The sequence below is a fragment of the Aotus nancymaae genome, unplaced genomic scaffold, assembly GCF_030222135.1.
Source record: "Aotus nancymaae isolate 86718 unplaced genomic scaffold, 86718_ANA_hifiasm-v0.15.2.pri h1tg000011l, whole genome shotgun sequence".
NCBI classification, from domain to species: Eukaryota; Metazoa; Chordata; class Mammalia; order Primates; family Aotidae; genus Aotus; species Aotus nancymaae.
Genome location: NW_026988422.1, coordinates 66,068,310 through 66,090,477, shown reverse-complemented (window position 1 = coordinate 66,090,477; position 22,168 = coordinate 66,068,310). Strand labels below are relative to the sequence as shown.

Here is a 22,168-nt window from a genome sequence, read left to right as displayed (position 1 = left end):
TTTGTCACAAATCATAACACCTTTTGCCTGTAGCATTTTTAGATGGATATAATATCTCACTTGTTTTAAGATTTTTCTCCTCTAAAAGTATCCTGTGGCATCAATTCACATTATGAACTAATGGCAACAATTTTGTTCTAAATCCCTAAGGGAAAAAGATGTCAGAATGTTGGCCAGGATTCACTTTCCTTTTTTTTTTTTTCTTCAGTCTTCTGCATAGGAGTCTTTTGCAAAATGGTGCTTCTAATGACATATATGTGGGTCTTGTAATGTGAAGCTAAATTTGCTGTCCTATCAAAGTGAAAGCATTTTTTGCACCCTGAAAATTCAAAGGCATTTGGAAATCTCTTGATTGGCTTGGCAATTTATTTGACTCTGCATCAAAAAAACAACCAATCAAAAAAAAAAAAAAAAAAACCAGGCATACTGGGCTGCCAATCTTCACCTTGGGGGTGAAATCTCAGTCAATAAACGGCTCATGTTGGAAACCGTGAGTGACATTTAACTAAGAAGTGCAAAGCGTATCAGTATATTTTTGACACCATTCCTTCCACACAACTGTCAGCAAGTTTAAATTAACACTGGAGGTCTATAGGTTTCAATGATGGATGAAGATGTTTAAGCCACATCCCAGAACCAAAGAAGTAATGACTTTGAAGTTTATTCAGATGCCTATATATTTGTGTTATTTTTTTGGATTTTGCTTATATATCTTCTTATGTCACTATAGACACTGTAAGATTTACATACATTTCTCAAACACAATATGCTACACATTTCCCCAAGAAAGGATTTCAAGTTATTGCTGTCATTAAGTATTATTTGTGCTAAATCATCAATTTTTATAAACCAAAAGCAAAGAATAGTCACCTGAAATGTGTTGAATTTGTATATTATTAGATTACATGACACATGCATTTTATTCTGTAAATGATTTCATAAAACTTTACGTCATTTCATGTCCTCTTCCTCCTTACTTTTCCTAGGAAAATTAGGGGTTGAAATTGTGAGAAACTAATTGTCAGGTTAATGCTGTTAAGACTCAGCAAGGACTGGTTATGTAAAGGGCATGCTCATTGTTAATCATGTCACTTGATGGATACAGTGCCGTGCAAACTACGTTAGTCTTAAAATATTTTCATGTACTGTGTTGAATTATTTTTTCTCACTAGAAATGCTACGATATACATTTTGCTTTAGATTTGAAGTCAGCAAACTTTTTTTTGGTAAAGGGTCAGATAAATATTTTAGACTTTATGGATCAAAGGGTCTCTGTTACAAATACTCAACTTTACCACTCTTGTGCAAAAGCAGCCGTAGACAATATGTAAAAGAAGGAATCTAACTATATTTTGATAAATCCTTGCTTATGAACACTGTAACATGAATTTCATATATTTCTTATGTACCGTGAAATATTTTGATTTAGATTTTTTTAAATAATAAAAATGTGAAAACTACTCTTACTCTTATTTTGTGGTACATATAAAAACAGACAGCTAGATTTGGCTCACAGCCCACAGTTTGCTGACCCCTATTTTAGACATTTATACAAACTGTGCAGTTATCACTTATGCTCATTCAACAATGAGCAGAAGTTCTACTGGTCGGTTCTTACAAAAAAACATAATGTGATTAAGCTATAACTTTATTATTATTAATACTTATAGACAAATTGATATGACAGGTGAAATCATTAACTTTATGACTTATTCTATGTATATGTAATAGGGGAAAATAATGTTTAGAAATTATGTGTGATTTGAGGAAGTCTTAAAAATGAAAAGGCAAAAATTACTTTCCATTTTAGTCCTTTCAAAAAGTCAACTTTCAGTTGTCAGTAATAATGCATTCTGTCTATTCTGAAAGAGGTGATATTATATAAATGATGAATGTTCTATTATGAAATAATTTTTGCTCATAAGGAAACATTTTCTGCTCCTCTAAGATGACATAAAGCAGGTAAAATTTGCACATATATTTGACAATGTGATAACTGATCTTCAACTAATATATAACTGTGGTTGTTGTAACTTGCCCATTGTATTTTTATTTTTTGAAGCATATTTTCAGAGGTCAGAGACAAAGATTTGAGCAGTCTTTTCATATTTAATTATCATAGATATGTTCTTGAAAATAAGTATTTCTACTGACAACTGAAGAGTGACAAGGTTCATAAATTTGAAAAGGAGAGCTTTATTTCCCATACACAGTTGCAGCCTGGAGTGTGGCCATTTTAACAGACTAGGAAGCATAGCCTTTGGCCAGAGCCAGAAGCAGACACTTTCAGGAAGGGCAAAGGGAACAGGAACTTGTACTGAGCAAGGTGGCCAAATATACATATTGAACAAGCTATAAGAAAAATCGTGAATATTTATGGAAGGAGAATCATGTCCATGTGTAATTGAGCTTCTTGCCTCTCCACGGATCCCATGCTAAAAGAAATTATGTGGCAGCCTATCAGAGTGGAGATTTTTGGCCCTCTTATGTCAAAAGGTGAGGTAAAGGATGTGAAAACCCTTACTAAGTATTCTTTATAGACAGGCCAGAACCACTCTGTGGTCAGTGGCAAAAATAAAAAAGAAGAGGCAACATCAGGAAGATGGCTGATATCAGTGGTGAAGTTCTTTTGAAAGGGCTGGTTTCTGTTTAGCCCTTAGGGAAGAAAGGCTGATGGCACTTTGCACAGGATGGGGTATAAAAGGTTTGTCTGACTTCTCCTCGGTCATGACCAAGAACTCAGTTTTCAAGGTTTCTCAAAGGTCCCCTTGGCAAAGAGAAGGTCTGTTCAACCAACTGGTGGTGAGGGAGCTTAGGACTTCATTTTTATTTCTCACTACCTACATAGACTACTGCAAACTAATGTAAAACAACTTTAACCAAAAATTCATTTAAGATTAGAAAGTTGCAAAGAGAATTATAAATTTGCTTTCTGGGGGATTAGGAAATTAAACACAATGGGGAGCTTGTTTTCCTATGGTTGTTTCATTACCATCTTCTCATGGAAAGCATGCTGTAAGAGGAAACTTACTTTGCTCTTTAATTCTGGAGTTAACCAAGCAGATGTTTGACCAAACCATATTTTTTTCTTCCAGCTCAGTAGTTCTTTTATTTGTTAAGACCCTGAGTGAGAGTCCTGTGGAGAAAGAGACATGCAGAGAGTTCCCTCAGTGTTTTATAATGTGGTAGCAGAAGTCCCTTTGAGAAAGAATGAATATCTGATCTTCTCAAAGGATGTAACACCTATGCTGTACATGTAGAAATGAATGGGTATTTTCTAGGGAAAAATGGGGAGAAAGGGCAATTAAGTCATAAGAAAGTGCATCTAAGGCACAGAGGCATGAAATAACAAGTGACATGTAGAATAAAAGCAGTTTAGTGTTTGTATGAGAGCCCACAAGTATGGTTTTATTATTTATTTTATTAAGTTAGAAAGAAGACCATAGGCAACAGTTGCACCTTTATCCTGCAGGCAGTCATTACAGTTTTAAAATGGGAAGTTATATATGACAATTGCACTTCAAGGATATCCTGCTATCTATATATATAGCAAAGATGAACAGAAGTGATGCAGGCAAACCCCAAAATTGGGGTTCAGCTCGGGAAGATTCTGGGTTTTGCTTTGGAAAGAATTCAAGAGCCAGAGACAGTGAAAGAAAGCAAGTTTATGAGAGCAACAGAGTACGGCAAAATGGTTGCTCCATAGAGCAGGGTTATCCCATAGGCAGAGAGTAGCACTGTGGCTTGCTGGCTAGCTATATGTATAGCTACTCCTCAATCATCTGCTAAATAAGGGACAGGAAAGTGGTCCTTTATTATTTTTTTAATTTATTTTTCTATTTATTTTATTTTATTTTATTTATTTTTCTAGGAAAGTGGTGGGGAATCCCCGGAACCAAGAGTTCCTCCTCTTTTAAACCATATAAAATAACTTCCAGGACCTTATAGTGCTGTGGCATTTGTAAATTGTCTTGGCACTGGGGGCGAGGAGGGGTGTCTTTAGCATGCTGATGTATTATAGTTAGTATATAATAAGCACTGAGGCAACTAGTGGTGGCTTTCCTTGTGATCTTGGTTTTCTCTAATTGCTTTATTGTTTCCTGTTTTGACTAGGTCCTGTTTTCATCAGCGGGATCGTAAGTGATGTTCAGAAAAATATCCTGCTGATTACCCACCTCAGAAGGAATCTTTTGCAATAGCAAAGATGATCAAAATTAATATGAATAACATTAGTGATAAGGCAAAAGTGATCAAATTCTAGCTTGCGTTATCAAGGAGTTATCCTGCCATTAACTAAGATAGAGAGTAGAAGAAAAAGATTTTTTTAGAAGGGAGGTGACAGTGGACCCAAATTTTGAATGTGCTAACTATGAGGAAGCTATGAGGCACTGGAGTAAAAGTTCCAGAGCATAGTTGAAATGCATATTTAGAACTCCAGAGAAGATTCTGAGCTAGAGTTATGTAATGGGAATATTAAATTCTCTATGTAACATGTATATATGGATTTATTAAATAATATTGAATATTTACTATGTGGCAGCCCACGCACCAGATACTATCTCAATAAATGAGACAGACAAGGTTCATGCTTTCTGAAGTTTTTAAGTAACTGTATTATACATTTTACAATAATCTTTGCATATACTTTACAAATGTAAACTGTAATAAATGTACACAATGAAAAAATAGTTTTCTTTCTCATCCCATATCCTCAAACACCTCTCTTGTGGGAAAATATTTGCAGTTAAAACTCTTCTTTGCAATTTATAACTATACTTATACATATCCTTATATAATTGTTTATTGAGTTAGAAACATATTTTACAGTTTTCTATACTTGCTTTTATTTTTCATTTAACAATTTAACTTGTTTCACAAAAGCACCTGTAATAGCTTTCTTATAGTTTTTAGAACATAAATTAATCTATTGAATGTATAAATATAACTTGTTATTGAACTAATGCCTTATTAATACAGGTTATTTTTGCTGTTTTCCCATAACAAATAATGCTGTGGCAAATTGTCATGCAGATATAAATTTATCAGTAATATATATTCCTAGAGATTAAATCACTGTCAAAAGGTGTGTTTATTTTTAATTTAATACCTATTTCCAAATTATTCTCCGGAGAGTTCATACTAATTTACACTTACACCAAACATGAACCTGAACTGTTGAAACTTCATCAACACAGTGTTTCCTATAAATTCTTCTATTTCCTTTTTAGGTTTCCTTTTTGAAAAGTGGAAAGATGTATCATATTGTCATTTTTATTTTTATCTTTAAATTATGAGTGACATTGAACATTCTTTCCAAATATTTATATATTGTTTGTGCTTTGTTTTCTTGGAACTACATCGTGTATCCTTTTTCCATTTTTTAAATTGGTTTTTGTTCTTAACATTTCATAAAATGCTCTAATATATTTTAAATATTAGCCTTATTTTAAATACTGTAAGTATTTTCTTGTTTTATAAATTAAAGTTCTCTTCAAAGTTAAAAAATTACTACATATATACTTTTCTTTTATGATTCCTACGTTATCTGCTTTTGGTAAAAAATAATTTCCCACTTCAACATAGTTATTTAAAAAATTTACCAAGTATTCTCTTAATTGAAACTCACAACAAGCCTGTCAGGTTTGTATTAACATTCCAATTGTGCAGTCATTAAACAGAAACTGAGAGAGATAGAGAAACTTGCTTTTGGTCACACAACTATTAAATTATTGAGCTTGAGTTTGCAACCAAACTCTGATTCAGCTCTGGGGAAGTTAACCTGATTCTAAAGAAGACCCACAATTACCTCTTTGGATGATTCTTTCCTTTCTCTTCTGAGAAGACTGCCGAGGCCCTCCATCACCATGGGGCTTGTATTAGTCTGTTTCATGCTGCTGATAAGACATACCAGAGACTGGGTAATTTATAAAGAAAAAGAGGTTTAATGGATTCACATTTCCATGTGGCTGAGAAGGCCTCAGAATCATGGAGAAAAGCAAAAGGCATGGCAGCAGGCAAGAGAGAAAGCATGTGCGGGGGAACTCCCCTTTATAAAACCATCAGATCTCGTGAGACTTATTCACTATCAGGAGAACAGCACAGGACAAACCCTCCCCCATGATTCAACTGCCTCCCACTGGGTTCCTCCCATGACACATGGGAATTATGGGAGCTAAAATTTGAGATTTGGTGAGGGACATACAGCCAAACCATATCAGGGTTGGCTTCTTATGGGAATAAGCAGTGCACTACAGAAAGGAGGCTGCAAAAGTTTCAACCAAGTAACCACAGGAGAATAATAATCTGCATATTGTTTAAAAGGCAAATGGTTTTTATTGATTTAAAAAGAGCCTAAGAATAACTAATGTATTCATTATGTCAACCAATAAGTTCTGAACATGTGTGTCAGCCTATTTTAAATGCTTTTCCTAAGGAAATGTAAATCAGACAGCAAAGTCTTTTATACCTAGAAGCTTTTATTTCAGCTTCCTGTTCATGTGCTGTGCTGCTTTTTCTTACCTTTTTTTTTTGAATAACACAACATGTCTCATTCTTATCATAGGCTTTTTGTGTTTCGTACATAAAATCAAAAGAAGGATTCTGTAGATATTATCTTTTTTCAGTAATATAAATTTTTGTGTCATGGATACTGGGAAGTGCTAACCAGATCCTCTGCAAAAACTGAGCTGTGTATTTCCTTAGCTCATGGTAGCGTGGGCTGATTGCTTTTAGCTGAATCCCCCTTTCAGGTCTTATCCTCAGCCAAACTCAATATTGTGCACCCTTCCTGGGACGGTACTAATATAATGACTGGTGGATGCAGCAGAAGTTAAAAGGCCTGGCCTCTTGGTTTTAAATAAGGACAAGTTTTGAAGGGTAATAGCAGGTCTAAAATTCATCATGGAAGCTAAGTCCTCTATCACCTCTATCACCTTTCAATTTTCCTCTATCCAATCTTGCTTTCTTCAACTCCTCAGAGTCTCTGAGAATCTTCCCCAAATAACCCCTGCACACAACTGTTTCTACCCAATCTACACTTTCATTGCATATTCTACCACAGAGGCAATCTTATTTCAGCCATATGTTCTTTTGTTTTTTGATTCATATTAAAAAAAAATTAATCTTTAGGAGAACAGCAGTATATCTGCCATTTTTTATGTTTTTGAAAACAAAGTCGTATGTATTGACTTTTAGAAGTTTTATTTGAAGGATGAACGTTACTTTAAAAAATACTTTCTTTCTTTCACTGGTGCTTTTCTATAAAAACCTTATTCAAAATGCCCACAGCTCAAGTCTCACAAACTCAGCAATAAACTTTATAATATGAGACCTTCTTGTAAAATTCCAGTTGTAAATTTTAAGATTTTGTCCAGAGCTTAAATTGGCAATTAAAAGTGAGGAAAGAAAAATAGGAACAATAGTCTAAAAATTGAGGCACCCAAAACTAATTAAACAAAGAGACACTGAATTTTTTACTTGAAAGTAACTTGCCTCAAGTTCAACAATTAAAATTCAAGTTAAACCTAACTAGCTAAACTTACTACCACCTTAATTCCTCACTGTTCTCAAAAAATCTATCTTTATAATTTTAGTAATGCTGTTTTAAAGGTAAACAAATAAATCATATAGGCTCAGAGTGTAGAGAATGTTATTCAATTAGTTTATTGGGCTGAGTTTAACCAGTGGAAAGTTGCTTCTTTTTAAGACCAGATTTTTCACAGTATGAGTCTATATAACTAATATTTTGACCAGCAATTACTGAGGCCTTCAATGTCATATAATATTTTAACCATTGGTGAAACAGTGATAAATGAAATTGGCATCATCCCATCATATAAATGTGTGCTCTCAATGAAATGGTCTAAGATCTCCAGATAAAAGGAGGCATTGTAATAAATCTTGATGTTTTATATCAATATTTTAAGGTCATATTCTTTTAAAGGCCAGAACAGTTGAGTAACTGGTATTACCAAGTGGCAATGGTAAGGTGCTCTACAACTCTTAAATGTAGAGATGGTGAAGTCCATTACACATTTACTGAGTCCCAACAGTGAGTCAGGTCCAATTTTCAGCCTCCCTTTTATAATTCAGTACTGTTCAGGCGCTTGTGTCTATTATTATCATTATTCAGCCTCTTTTTTTCAAAACAGAGAGTATGTCTGTATATACTATGCTTACCTTTGACATATTATTTTCATGATAAATAAGCATCAAAAAGTTTCTACAAATAAATTCCATTGTTTTGCCACCTAAAAGAAAGGTCCTGCAAAATAATATGATTATTAATTCAATAAATACTTATTGAGCACCTATAATGTGCCAAATACTATTCTAGATACAAAAACCAAAGTTGTTGCTAGGTGCAGTGGCTCACACCTGTAATCCCAGCACTTTGGGAGGCCAAGGGAGGTGGATCACCTGAGGTCAGGAGTTCGAGACCAACCTGACCAACATGGTAAAACCCTGTCTCTACTGAAAATACAAAACTTAGCCGGTCATGGTGGCACATGCCTGTAATCCCAACTACTCTGGAGGCTGAGGTAGGAGAATTGCTAGAACCGAGGAGGCAGAGGTTGTGGTGAGCCGAGATGGTGCCATTGCACTCCAGACTGGACAACAAGAGCGAAACTCCTTCTAAAATGAAAACCAAAGTTGTCAGAGTCTCTGTTTTCATGGATCTTTGTTCTACTCTGAAAGAAAGACAGTAAATTAAGACATTTCACAGTGATATTGCGATGAAGAGATATCTCAGGGAGATGTATAGAGAAGATTATGGGTTTGTCTGGAGAGTGGCATGAGGTGTGGGTAAGGGTTAACACTGCATTGGGGGTCAGGAGACGCTTCCTAAAGTTCTGAACAGTGTAAAGTATGGCGAAGGGGGACAACTCCTTAGCTATACCCTGTTAATAATCAGTAACATCAAACATTCACACACTTACACTTATGCATGTCTTATAACAAACAGAATTTTTCACACGCTTCTAATGAGACCTTGGTGTTCTCCTCTTTGTTTGATTTGTACCTGTATAGGCGCAACATTTAATTCCTCATATCAAATATAAACTTTGTAATCCACTTCCTTTTCAGTTTTCTTGAGCACCACTAGGTACAAGTTTGTGATAGTGAAAGCAGCCTCTAAAGAACAAAATGAACCCCAGAAGAAAACAGCAAAACATCATGGAAGTTTTTAAACCTACCAGGTCTTAGGAGAGTCCGAGCTTCAGAGAAACAAATCTGCTATATGTCAAAGCGCCATTCACCCATCTCAAGCATGAAGTTTCGGGACATTTCCAAGCTTCCAGACATAATGACCTCTAACTTTTTTAAGTGGATATGCATTTAATGCATAAAATCGGGCAGTATTTCCAGCCTGTGTATTAACTGTCTGCAGCCCAGCTTTTCTTCCACTCCTTCCATTTATCTGCCTTGGGAGTTAAAAGCAAACTTGGAGACAGCCAGATCTACTCTTCCCAGTCGTAACCATTATTGCATTCCTGGACATTTTTGCCTTTCTTGTTCTGCCCTCCCCTCCATCTCTCACCAAAACACAATCTCTGCCTAGAAAGCAATATCTGCATTTTAAGATCTGGTTAACTGTTGCTTTCCCAAAAAAATGCCTCTGACTCCTTTAGTTCATGTTGAACATTCCCTTTTCAAAACCTCTTCCAGCACAGAGAGTCACTACATAACCATGTCACGCATCACAGTTTATTCATGCATTCTCACAGCTAACGTGTATTTTTGTAGAGGAAGATATCTCTTTTCTGTATCAGCCTACCTCCCATACAGAATTCAATAAGTACTTGTTAGGGAATTATTTGATCAGCAGAACTAGACTAAGGTAAATTGTAAAGCAGGTGATGCAATACTTCAGTGTTTCTATGCTCATACTCACCCCACTCTTCTTGCTATCACAAATTGATAGGTTGGCCAAAGCTGGCCTTGCCCCTACATCAGGTACTCTCAAATTCTATCAAGACGTCAAAGTGCGCAAATATTAATAAGATAGTAAAGAGGCAATGATGCAAATGCCGGAGTTCCAGGAGGCAAAAGACAATGACTTTGAGGCAATATTTTCTTTCCCTGCAATTCAACAAAGAAGTCATAGCTCTCGGTACCAACCCAGAGTAACACTTGCAGCTATGCTTCATCATTTCATCTTTTGATGAAACCTTATGGCTGCTCCTGGCAAATCTGTTAGCTGTATGTCATCAAAATATTAAGGTAACCTAAAAACAAAAGAAGAAACCAACAACATAAAAGTTGAATCAAAGAAATGAGTGTTCTCTACCCACTATCTGGTATAAGGAGCTGCCTTGTCGAGTAGGTTAGCCTTTGAAGGGAGCCTGTTTATCTTTTTCAGTTATCAACCTCCTCAGAGGAGCTTTTGATATCTTCCTTGTTTGATGTTCTGATGCCTGCTACAACGTGGACTCTTCTATTATTTTTTTCCTTTTTGAATTTTGCTCTGCAATAAATGAACATTCCACTAACAAAATGCTGTGAGTAATTAATCAATAGAAAGGTGATTAATTAGGTAAATATGCAAGAGACTAAGGATAAGCAGAAAAGGGTCCTTTGAAGGATTCAAAGAGTCTGATTCTGGTGGGTTTCTAATTTTCCCTTCTGCACCATGAATCCCTTATGCTTCCTGAATAATAGGAGGTTAAAAGAATAAAAACATCCTCATGAGTATCAGTATAAAGTGGAAACAATAGGAAATGTCATCATCCTGCCTGGCAATATTCTGGTTGGGAAACTTCATCATCTAATGAGAAAAGCCCTTTGATGGATTAATGTAGTGGGGTTTAAGAGAAATATTCTGATCATTGCAAAATCAGTGAAGATGAAAAATGTGAGCAGGTAATTGAATAGGAAACATTTATATGGCTTTGAAGCTATGCTGGCAAAAAAATTATTATTAAAGTAACCTTTTATTTAATATATCATCACCTATAAGATGTGCTTTGTAAAATTTTAGCTTGGAAGGACTTCCTTTTGAATTGTGTAAAGTTTTGGCAACTGTTTTCATTAAAGGATTTTGTAACTAAAATTGAATATAGTTTCGGGTATATAAATTAAAATGAACCTCAGAGACCACATAGGCAAGCATTTTGTAGCATAAAGACTTTTCAATTAATCACAGAGATAGTTGGTAGATAACCTTCCTTACCACCAGGACTCACCTTCATAATTTTTATATTTTGTTTTATGCAGTATCACTGCAAAAGAAAGAAATACTGAAAAGCTAATTGAGAACACCTTACATAAAATTATATAATACTATAGTTTATAGTCATAAACTAGAAGTCTTTTAGGTATTAAAATGTAATAATTCTTTTAACACCTATTTTTTTTTTTTCATTTATATTCATACCAGGAAGTAGTAATGTCATCTTATCACTGTGGTTCCTGGGGGGCAGAGCTGGGGTAAGGACCTAAGCTCTTTTGTACCCTTTACTCTGTTCTAGACTCTTCTGTCCCCTATCCCTGTGCCATTAGTTTAGGAAGTTGATTGCATTAAATCATGCTCCTTTCCTCATTGAGTTGTTAGTGGTTACTATGTTTAGTATGTATTGCTTATTTTTAAAATTATATTAGAAATTACAGGGTAGAGAAACTCTGCACTTTGGTTTAAATGTATTTCCTAAGTCTTGTTTTTCTTTGGTCATTCTGATTGCAGAAAGGAGAGAATTTAATTTACTGTTGCTATGTTCAGTACTTCATGTTAATGCCCGTTTTTGTCAAACAGAGAAAAGTCCTGAGATACAAAACAGTATCTGGAGAGATTTTGATCTCGTAATTTTTGTCTTCAAGGAGTTTAAATTGTAGTTGCTTTTTTTTCAAGATGAGGTACTTTTCTTCATATACCTTAGTGACATTGAGTTTTATTTTCAAAGAAATTTGAGTACAAAATTAAGTAAAAAATAATACCAGTTAATTTAAAAATAGTGTACTATTTAAACAACAATACAAGTGGAGGTTGAATGGTGAAAATCATGAAAATGATACAAAAATAAATGAAGTTTGAGAAACATTGCCTTGCTTGAGACCACTTAAAATGAAAGACCTAGGCCCATAGAAAACAATAGAAAAATTAACTCAGGGCGATAGGATGCAGAAGCAAGAGATCAGAAAGAACATGGTAGAAGGCCGGGTTACACTGGTAACACAGGTGAAGAGATGCTCAACCCAAGTGAGCTGGGCTTCTGTCGATAATCCCTCCAACCTAAGGCCAAGATTAGAGCCTGGAGCTTTGAGGCTTCTGGCGAGGTCAAGTGAGGAGGGAACTGCAGAGGCTGGGGATAAAGGCCAGAAGATTGCATGTCCTGTAAATAAATAATGAATTCAGGGGGAAGAAAGCCCAAAGGTTAAAATGAAGTACATGGCAAGAAGTAGAATCAGCTACCAAACCAAACCAAATAAGCCAGATCACAGAGGAAAACGTGATTCTATTCTGCTTTTATTATTTTTAAAAAGCAAAGCAATGGCTATTTTTGTAATTTGTGGCAATCCTTTCTTTCTTATTTTGTAATTCTCATGTACTGGAGCCTCATCTTAATGTAGGGAAGTTAACTAGTTTTGAGAACTGTTTTGAAATACCAACTTAGAACTAGTAAGCATGTGTCAAAAATTATCTAAATTTAACATTGTATATGATATAATTATGTGAAGTGTTTCTGGAAAAAAACTATATTTATATTAATAACACTCTAAATAGAATGTATTTAATTTCATCAGTCATTCAAATAAATTACTTAAGATTAAAATAATCTTAAAATAATGCACATCTTAAAATAATAGCTTCAAACCTCTGAAGAAATGATTTAAATAATTTTATTTTGTTAAATGTTTAGTATTCTTTGTTAATGAGACTATAATATCTAGTAAATGGTCCTCAGTTACTAAAAAGTCTCCAAACACTTGATAATTACCTTAATGCATGGATAATTATTTATTTATTTTTAGTAATACTGTAGAAATTATCAAAATATTTAAGTCTCTTAATTAGGAATCCTAGCTACTTGTATAGCTTGTGATATTAAATATGTGACTAGCAAACTCAAGATAAAATGCATGCAGTTTGGAATACATTTCCACCTATCTTGTCACATTCTCTCTGAAATTCAGTTGGAAAAGACAACAATTTCTGTGTGAATGTGTCCATGAATAAAAGCATTTTTAAAACTGACCTTCTGCATGACTCAGAATACTCTCCTTGGCATGGATTTCTGCCATATATCTGTAAAACAGAAACACAGAAGCTCTATCCAAGATGGAACCCCCATGTACACACATTTTTTTACCACCCTCAGTCTTCACCCATGTAATAGCAATGTGTGTCTATAGATCGCTTTTCTTTTAATTTGTCGTGTCTTTTGATTTGTTCAATCATTGCATGCCTCTATGATATAAATATTATATTACCATGTTTTCTAAGGTCACTGATGAAAGGTATTTTATTCATTCTAGCTTCTATTCAGGTTTTGGCATATAGAAGACACTAGAAATAAATGTACAATCAATGAAGCAGTGCTCTGCATTTTAAACTAAAGATAGCTAGCTAAAGTCAAAGAACCCAAGTATTTCACTTGAGTTCACACTGTCCATCTGGAACCCAAACAGAAAGCTGAGTCTTTATTCTTCAAATGCCACCCGTGCTTAAGAGTTTGGGACTTGGCCTCTCCTAATCTTGTACTTAAATCCTGACATGTTTATTTTCCATTTTAAATGCCAATAGCTTTATAAAATGCTTTGACCTACTTTTTTGTTTTTTATAAGCCTCCATTTTAAAACCTATGAAATGATGTTAAAAGCAGTACCAAACTTACTGAATTATTGTGAGAATTAAATAAGATAATACAGGTCAAGCATTTATTCCAGTGCCAGTATAAGGTAATTAAAAAAAAAAAAAATCTTATGCATTGGCTACTATGATTCCACCATATTGGGCTTACTCTTTATATAATGCAATTAAAAAATAAATTGCATTTGAACTGCAAAAAAGAGAAGAAAACAAGAAAAGTTTAGATAAAATTATAAAGAAACAGATATCAAAAATAGTGTTTAAAGTGACAAGGATATTAACACTCAAGCAACTCTCATGTCTTTCAATGGAGGTTTTTTTTGGGGGAAAACAAAATGGAAATGCAGAGAACAAGATTAGTCAGTGGCACTATATACATGAATAAGAACTATATTCAGGAAACACAAAAGATAGGAGCCTTGGAATGAAGGTGAGATTCCTAGTGACACTGAACACATTTTGGCCCTTCTGAGGGCAGCATTTTTAGTTCCCACATGAATTAGGAATAATACTGCCTGAAAACTTCAGTTGTTCAGATCTGGAGTCAGACTGTCTTGATTTGAGCTTAGCCCTAGCAATGCCTAGCTGTGTAATTTTGAACAAGTTACTTAACCTTTCGGTGTTTCAGTTTCCCATCTGTAAAACTGAGATAATAACCTGTGTTTTTAATATTTGCTATAAAGATAAAATACCTGTATTAGTCTGATCTCATGCTGCTAATAATAACATACCTGGCCAGGCATGGTGGCTCACACCTGTAATCCCAACACTTTGGGAGGCCAAAGCAGGAGATGACTTGAGCTCAGGAGTTCAAGACCAGCCTGGCCAAGATGGTGAAACCCCATCTCTACTAAAAATACAAAAATTAGCTGGGCATGGTGGCATGTGCCTGTAATCCCAGCTACTCAGGAGGCTGAGGCAGAGAATTGCTTAAACCTAGGAGGCAGAGGTTGCAGTGAGCCAAGATGATGCCACTGCACTCCAGCCTGGGCAACAGAGAAGACTCTGTCTCAAAAACAAACAAACAAAAAACATACCCAAGACTGGGTAAAAGAGTGGTTTAACTGACACAGTTTAGCATGGCTAGGGAGGCCTCAGGAAATGTAAACTTCATGAGGTAAGGCACTAACTGTAATTTGTATTGTTTACCTTAGTTCTTTGCTTATTTAGCTATCATCTAATATTTGCTCAACAATTATATATTGAATAAATAATTAAATCAAAAGAGAGACACTTAATTATATGCCAAATTCCTTGTTAAACATTTGCCCTCATCCTATAAAGAGTCTCAAACTCCTTCTGCCCTTTTAACAAAAATTGTTCTGAGCTCATTCTTCTATCAGAAACTACATAATAAAGGAATTCACCTAAAGATAAAGAAAAGATAAATTCTTTAAAGAAATTTATCTCTAAGACATGCAAAACTGATATCAGCTGAAATTTCATATCTCCAATTGCACAACCTATTAATTCTTTCTATCCAAAGAAATTGTTTTGCATAAACAACTTCTCCGTGAGAAAGACATACTTATCAGTGGTATTTTTCCCAATCCTCCCAAGGTAGCCATACACACATTATTTAAGTAAAAAGACCACCCATGTTGTAATAAGCATGGATGCATTTATATAATACTTAGCTTATATGAGATACTATGCTATGAGTGGTTTCTTTATATCTCATCCCACACTCTGAATATCTTATACATAAGACATAATTAGCTCAGGAGATGTAAGTCATTTTGCCCAAAGCCTGAGACCTAGTAAATGGCAATACAAATATTCCAAACCTCAGATGTTTGGCTCCAAGTTGCAAGAAACTTGTGACGAGACAGCATCAAGTGCTTGCCTAACAAAGCATAATATCAGGGAGTCATTCTTACCATTAAGATGGAGTGTGGAGATATCTGAATAATGAATCAACCCAAACTTTAACAATGATGTAATTTAAATGTTAGCATACCTAAACTTCCAAAATACTCAATTTCACATCAAAGATATGATACAATGACCTTTTATTATTTTTGCATTAAGTATTTTAGTTAGGATTGTTATGTGTATTTAAAAATAACATGGTCACATGTGTGGTATCCTGCTAGGGTACCTCTCTGAATGAGATTGGTCATTACAACAATTTAAACATAGTTTTCTGGATCACTGAACCTGGTCTCATAGATACCTGGTTCAGCTGTTTTGCCTAAGGCCATTATACTCAGACAGTCTTTTGATGCCTCCAGGGAAGGTGTCAAATGCCAATAGCTGTCACTGCTACTATGACCTGTTTAAATTTTTTAAAAGCCAAGTTATGAAGATTTTCAGTCTTGGTCATAATAGTGACCTTTGGTAATTCTCTTAAGACCTGGAGATACAGAATGTCTGTGACTTTGCCTCACTTCTAGGGCAGGTATATAAGATTGCATTGCATTAAAATTAAAGATTTTGAATATTCAGAAAGTAAAACTTATGCAATTGAAGGTCCTTAATTGAAAATCATGATTCACTTCTCTGAGGATATTTGCCCAAGAAAAAAGTTTCACAGTTACCAACGCTATGGGTTCTGTGTCACGCATCAGACTTCCAAAACTATAATGCATATAACTATACGCAATATTGTAAAGGACAATAATTTTCTTGGCAAGGTTACAACCTAAAAGATGTGGGCTTTGGTCAGAAAGTGCAAAGATTTTTAGTTCACTTTTACAAGCATCTATCTCTGTATCTTCTGGAGCATGTATTACTATATACCAATAATCATTTATGGTATACTTGCTGCAGAGAATAAAAATTGAACTGAAAATTAGCGCTACTATTTGTTTCATAGCATTAAAACATGTTATGGATACTATAAGTCATTGTAGAGGCAGCTGGAATGATTGATGGTAAAGATACCCTCTTTAGCACCAAATTCTGATTTTGCAGAATAATGACAAAAAATAGTACTTCCATCCAGAGGACAGGGTGGGTGACATGGTAGTAAGATTGTCTTGATTTGACTTTGGCCTTAGCAGTGACTAGCTGTGTGATCTTGGACAAGTTACTTAACCTCTCTGTGCTTCAGTTTCCCATTGGTAAAACTGAAATAATAGCACTTATTTTACATGTTTGCTATGAAGAAACATAAGGGTAAGTAACATGATTGAAAAGGGTTTCTTTAGAAGCCTTATAATAAACTCGTCAAAGATCTTTCCTTGTGTCTTACCTGTTAGGCATCGGCTCTTTTAGGTGAATGCTTTGTAGGCCTGAGATAGGTATCTTTAAATATTACCTTCCCACACACCGAAGTAGGCAGCTCCGTCTATAAGTCAATGAAATGGTCAAAACGAGGAGTGAAAACTGTTGTGCTGTGGGTTTTCAGTGGTCAGATTTCTGTCCCAATTTTTGATGTCTATAATTCTCTGTTAAACCATGAAGATGAATAGCCCTACATAACAAGTGAATCATTGAAAGTATTAAGCATCAGAGATAAGCTAATCATCTGATGATTGGAATGAGCTAGTGAGGGAAAAAGCGTTCTCTGTCACAGACCAATGATCCAATAGATAGGCAGATCACTTGGTTTCCAGAGTGTTAGTTCCTTCACATGTTCACTAGAGCTGCCTCAAAGTACAGAAAAAGAGGGCAGCAGTCAGACTACATGTTCAAAGTATTTATACCTATTTAGAGATAGGAAGACAAGGAAGACAAAACAGTTTGCATAATTATTGTTGCATGGAGAAAAATGCTGACTTTTATACAGTTACTTTAAAACTTACTCAAAGAAATGAACTTGAGAAGTTATTGTTAAAAATTTATTGCCCCCCTCTTTTGTCATTCCAGAAGAATTGAGCTCTGCTGCCTCAATAATAGTGGTTCTCAAAGTGCAATGTCAAGACCAGCACTATTGGCATTGTCTAGGAGTATATTGACGCATGTTATTGTTGGGGCAGGCAGTATATGGAAAATGTGTACCTTCTCCTCAATTTTGCTATAAACCTTAAACCACTCTACGACATGTTCTATTTTTTTTTTTTTTTTAATGCATGCATTTTACCCTATCCCACATCTACTGAACCATAAACTCTTGGGCTGGACTCAACAATCTGTGATTCAGCAAGCCCTCCTGGTGATTCTGCTGCACATCAAAATTTAACAATCACGTTTGAAGAGTATGCCTGAATCCAACAAAGCAGGTAATCAGGCCCACTTTCACTCTATAGATTTTCAAGTGGAAATCAACCTCCAATCTATTATTTATTAATTTGTAAACTCTGACTTGAAAGCCCACAGGAAAAGTGTCTCTTAAAACATAGTTCTGTGCTTTAGACAAGAACACTTGTGGATCACGATCACAACAGATGATTCAGTCTCTAGCGCGGGCTAAAAACATATTCAGTGATGGAGTATGTGACTATACGAGTTACAAGTAAAATACTGACCTATTGTTACAGGAAAATCACCAGTAATGTTGGTTCAGGAACAAGGAATTCTCTCTTATGTAATCATCAGAGGTGAATGTTCATTCCATTTCAAGATTTAGGGGCCCAGGGTACTTACATCTTGTGAATATGAGGTTTGTCTTAAAAGAAGTATGTGAGACCTTCACTTATAATTTGTTGGCAAGAACCTAGTCATCTGGGCACATCTAGCTGCAAGGACAGGCTAGAAATCATAGTCACTGACTTATCAATCAATTACAACTCCATTACATAGAAATAAAGTGGGGGGTGTAGGGAGAATTTGTGCAGCTGTGTCAATGGATTTAGGCAGGCAAACAACAGACTCCATGTAAAATATAAAACAAAATGATTAATACTTTAAGCAAAACTGTGAGCAAACTTTTAGAATCCATCTAAATGATTAAACATAGGGCACAACTGGATAATATCCGATATAGCCATATGAGAGTATTATGTGCAGATATTGAACATGGTGTTTATAAAAACTTTTTATCATATATGAAATACTTAAGCAAAAGATATTGAGTAGGCATTATTTCATTAATACAGAACAATTTCAACTATCTAAAAACTGTGCAGAAGGAAACAGGGAAAGGAATTCTATTTTTAAAATTCAAAATATGTTTTTGAGTTTCTACTATGTACCTGGAACTGTGCTAGTGTTGAAGACATAATAGTCAACAAGATAAAACTGGGGACACACAAGAAATAATATATTTTAGCTTATAATAGTAGGAAATAAAACTGTTTAAAACTCATGCCTAGGTGGAGAGGTTAAATTGATTCATTTTTTATGCTCTTTTATATTTTTCGTGTTTTCTATTATAGATATGTCTTACTTTTATAGTTAACATTATAACAAATGCTTTTTTCCTTATAAAGAAAAATGCAAATAGACTTCCATAAAATTAAACTACTACATTAAAGAGTAAGAGAAAGAAAAAGAAGATTATATGAGAAAATCTTTTAAATAAATGCTTCAAATTACTTCCAAGATGCGACCTTAAGCCAATATAGATTTACTGAAGGTTTTTTTCACCTTATATCTGCAGTCTTGAATAATCACAACTGAGCATTTTGCCAGTTCTCTAGAAATTTAGTCTGAAAATAAAATAAGGACATGTTTATGTTCCAAACAGTGTATTTATTCATGAAGAAATAAATAAATGACTTTTTTTCAAAAGAAGATCTTTTGAAAAAATTAAATTTACTATGGCAAGACCCTCACTTCAAATTCAAATTACCTGGAGCGTATTTTTGTTTCCCAGTTAGTTGATTTTCGCCAATATTGCTATCAACAAATTTGTGTAAACTTTAACCATACTTTGCACACCTCTTTTTCTTGGCTTCAGAACTAGGCTTCATTTTCTAGATTGTCTTTCAAAAGATGGTGGCCATGAACTGATCTCTATCTTATGTCAAGTGAGCAGAAGGAACATGTGTTATTTTCAAATAAAACCATATGAGACGCAGAGGAGCCCTCTTTATGCCCCCTTATTTTCTTTCTTCCAGCTGGGTACAGGTAAAGATTAAGACCCTGGTGATGCCAAAGACAGACGATGGAGGAAGTTTCTGTCCCTGGATCACCAGTTGAGGAGAGTCGTCTCATGACCTGACCAGAACATCCTCTTTAGCCTGTATCAATGAGGGTAAACATCAGTCAAACTGTGTGCTTGGCATTTAATTTTCTGACAGCCTAATCTACTCTAAAGTCTCATATAGGTTGTTGAGGGCACATTTGGTATTTGTGGTCATAACTCTGAAGTGAGTCTAACACTGGATATGGGGTGGTATGATCCTCATAAGAGTCTGAAGGCAGGAGAGAATGGAATATTTGTTATGGAAAAAGTGAATTCAATGTGGTTGGAAAATTGTTAGACTGGGAGTGCTGGAGTGAGTAACTAGGATAAGTAAGGGAGCTGTATTAGTCTATTTCATGCTAATAAAGACATATACCCAGGACTGGATAGTTAATCAAGGAGAGAGGTTTAATTGACCCTCAGTTTTGCATGGTTGTGGAGGCCTCAGGAAATTTACAATCACGGCAGATGAAGAAATAAACATCCTTTTTCAAATGGTGATGGAAAGAAGTGCCAAGCAAAAGGGGGAAAGCCCCTTATAAAACCATAAGATCTCATGAGAATGAATCATTATCAGGAGAACAGCATGAGAGTAATTGCACCCATGATTAAATTACCTCCCACCATCTTCCTAGAAAACACATGAGGATTATCAGAACTACAATTCATGATGAGATTTGGGTGCGACATAGCCAACCCATATCAAGACCTATAAAAATAGGAGTTGATGATCAGGGAATGAGATTTTAGTGATTCAAGGTGTAGAGTAGAATCTTAGGGGTAGGTATCTAGGTAAGAAGGAGGAACAGATAGTAGGAGTCCAGAAGGTGATGAATCTGAAAGATCTTCTCTTCAATTAAAAAAAGAACAAACTGATATATTGCAGAGGTGAGTGGAGGCACACTCACTTTTTTGAGCCGAATTGGAATTAAGTTGTGATCGGACATAAACATTTATCTTCATTCTGCTTGGCAGTCTACTAACTTACAGCCATTTAACATCCTAGGACAGTTTCAGTTTGGTGATTCAGAAGGAAGAGTTACTGAATCACACTTCAAAATTGCCTAATTTATATTGTGCTCCCATTGTTCTTAATGATTTAGCTGAAAAGATCTAAACTGTCAAATCATAACAGAAATGCACAACAGTGTAATCAGAGAAGAGTTTTTTTTCTTTGCTTGGAAAATAAAAACCTTATTTCACATTTGTATTTTCCCCAAATCTGTTTGCTGTAAAAATGTAAAACTAAACACAAACCCAGCCTGTTGCTTCTTCCAGCGAACATTAATTGTCTCCAATCATTGTTAGAGCATCTGTTTCACATTTTGACAAGTGCACTTATCTTCTTTTTTCTCTTCATATTCCTCTGGTAAAAATAATGAATAAATTACAGGGGGATGACAAATGTGTTGATAATCAAGATGAAACACAAATGAAGTGGAAGAGGCTGTATTTCTTTACAGAGTTGTAAATTGCTTTCTTTGCTTATGCATTGGCATGCCTGACTTAGAAACTAAAAATACCAACACATGGGAAAATTAACAGAATTGCTCCAACAGAAATTATTTTCCACAGGTGAAATAAATAGGTGGAATTTTTTTCTGACATTGTGTATTAGAGCTGCCTCACAATCTTACAGTAATTTAGGAAACAGGAATTCAAAGGGGATTAAATGATAGTGAATCTAGTACCTGTTAGTTGCATCTGAAAATAATCTTTAAAGATTTGATGGAATTTGGGAGTGTCTAGTTGAAAAGAGAAATCTTTACACTATCCCCAGTGTATCAACTTGTGAAAGAAAGAGCGCTACCCTAGTTGTCAGGAGACTTCAGCTCCATCTCTAGCTCCTTCCCAGCAGATTCACTATGAAAATACACAGTGTTAATATGGCAAGCTTGCTAAGCACTGCACTCCAGGATCATATCAGTGAAAAATAAAAGGTTGGATAGATGAGCAGTGGTCCTCAGTGGTGGCCCACTGACTGAGACTTGCAGAAGTGCTTTTCTGTTTTTTAATGTTTCTTTTCATTGCCTTTAGAAAGGACTGGCTCTCTTTAGTATGCCCATTACTTACTTTCCAACACCTGGACAGTAAGCTAACTGAAGTCTAGAGGTATTTCGTTTGCAGGAATCTAGATTAGATAATCTTTTCACACTCTTAGTGCTCACATATTCTATATCTTCTTTTTTGTCTGTCTGTATTCAGATTATTAATATCCTGACCCCTTTTCTTTCATTAACATTATACTTCTAAATTCGAAACCAGAAAAATGGTTCAGAACATACAGAGTCTACATGATCCATTTCAGCAAGTGCAAACTCACTGACAAGTTATTCCATAGTTATAAA

General features: G+C 35.0%; 1 long non-coding RNA gene across 1 annotated transcript in view; it reads right to left on the bottom strand.

Annotated features, from left to right (window-relative positions):
• Positions 1-3,041: 3,041 nt before the first annotated feature.
• Positions 3,042-22,168, bottom strand: part of LOC135274183 (uncharacterized) — an 81,839-nt gene continuing 62,712 nt past the window's right edge. Inside the window, exons 3-5 of the long non-coding RNA XR_010341966.1 lie at positions 13,194-13,243; positions 5,807-5,894; positions 3,042-3,136 (exon numbers count right to left, since the gene is read on the bottom strand). This is a non-coding gene — a long non-coding RNA (uncharacterized LOC135274183). The remainder of the gene's footprint in view (positions 3,137-5,806; positions 5,895-13,193; positions 13,244-22,168) is intronic.